This window comes from Mycteria americana, chromosome 5 (genome assembly GCF_035582795.1).
Source record: "Mycteria americana isolate JAX WOST 10 ecotype Jacksonville Zoo and Gardens chromosome 5, USCA_MyAme_1.0, whole genome shotgun sequence".
Classification (NCBI taxonomy): domain Eukaryota; kingdom Metazoa; phylum Chordata; class Aves; order Ciconiiformes; family Ciconiidae; genus Mycteria; species Mycteria americana.
Window position 1 is genome coordinate 33,652,070 of NC_134369.1, and position 1,965 is coordinate 33,654,034.

Here is a 1,965-nt window from a genome sequence, read left to right on the forward strand (position 1 = left end):
TTCCGACGACGGCGGCCGGCAGCCGCTGAGCAGCGGCCCCGCCAGGCCTGGGGAGCCGGGCGAGGGGCGTCGGGGGAGCTGCCAGGCCCCCAGCCGTCCTCGGGCCAAACCTCCACAAGGGCGGCTTAGGGGCCCCTCGGTTGAGGGAGGTGCATCCGGCCAGTACAGGCACCCGCCGACACGCAGGAGGCGCGGAGGAGCGCTTCTGAAAGAACGAGCTGAAAGCTTGCCGTTAAGCAAAAGCGTGAGGTCGAGACAAGCGGATGGTAACTGAAGTCAGAGATGATGAGCGGGCTGGCTGGGTATTAGCGAGCACTCCAAAACTTCAGCCAAGAGCAGTCTTGCAAGGGAAATGGAGCTTGTCCCGTTTAACCTGGTAAGAGATGTTACGAAGCAAAGAGAGGGGTATTGTGAGAAAATACACTTCGTGGTGGTTTGGAATTCAAGTCATGTATAAGCTAGTAACCCTGTTTTAAAATGGTCCCACAAAAAATAACTTGAAGGGATCTTTGCATTGCAAAATAAAACCAATGTTAAAACTTAACCTAAAGTCAACACGAGGCTTTTCAAGAAGCCTCTAGTAGAGTTGTGGAAGAAAGGCAGGCAATTTCCAACTTGAAACTTACCTTGCTAGCCATGTAATCCACACTTCCTTTTTAAAAATGCATACCCTAATTGGGTTACTAGCATATAGGCAATGCTATGATATATGTAATCACTCTAAATATAAAAAAAATAAAATCTCTGAGGGACCATGTAATTCTGCATGTTTAAAACAGATGGTGTATTTCACTATTCAACTACACTACAGGAAGATCTATAGGAAAATGAAGTGGCACAAAAGTACTGCACATAAAAGTTAGGCTTTACATAAGCGTTTGGACACAAATGTCGAGTTTCAGTAGGTCACATGCATATGAAGTGCATTTAAAAGAAGCCATTTTTAGACCAAAAGTGATGCCTAACCATTAACCAAATAGAACTATTTGAGAGGAAAAAAACCCCCAAACCTTCAAAACCCCAAACATGGACATGCAGCTGTACCAGACTATTCTCTATTTATATTACTGATACCAGTTTGATCTATGATGACATGTCTATTAACAATACCTTACACTGCTCACACTGCATGACTGTGTACTGATTTGTAAGTCTGCATGTATGACATCCTACGTTCCTACATAGGAAAATGTATAGAATATGAAAAAGTGTGACCCTATTGTAATATAAAAGCCAACAGCTTCCAGTTTTAAGTGTATCCACTTTCTAAAACACTACTCCTGCAAGCAGCTATCTAGCAACTCCATTTAGTAAAAGTATGAAAGGTCTAATGCTTTCCTCGCAGTAATAGGGAAGCATTAGTAGTAAGAAATAGGAATTCAGTAAGAAACTAAACTTACTGTTTGGGGCCTTCCCCCTGCCCACGTTTAGAGCCACAATCATCTAGCTAGATGGTTATTTTTAGTGCAGGCTCATGTTTAAAGAGCAGGAAGGAAATGCCCAAAATTAGACCAAATAAGTGTGCAAACAGGTCAAATATTCTAAGAACACATAAAGTCTCTTTATCAAATTAACAGTAATATAAAAATATATCATTTTTGGTAAAGGATCTTACTTGATCATGGTTTCCCATTTCTTTTCAGTGCATATTAATGAAAACAATGATACTTTATATTTTGTACTCACATATTCCAAGTAACACGGAATGGCAGTTACACAGAATGATTATCAGGAGACTAAAGGCACATGTTAGGTTAAGGTATAAAGCCTAGTTCCACAGTAAAGTCCAGATCAATGACTAGTATGTCCAATTCTTCTGTATAAATATTGATTCCCTTCCCCCCCCCCATGCACTATGTGTAACCTTTGAAGTACCTTTCCATCACAGAATGGATCATACTGTGGCATGCTGCACTGAACACCCAGTGGCAACACACATACTTTGCTAATGGATCTCATTCTCAG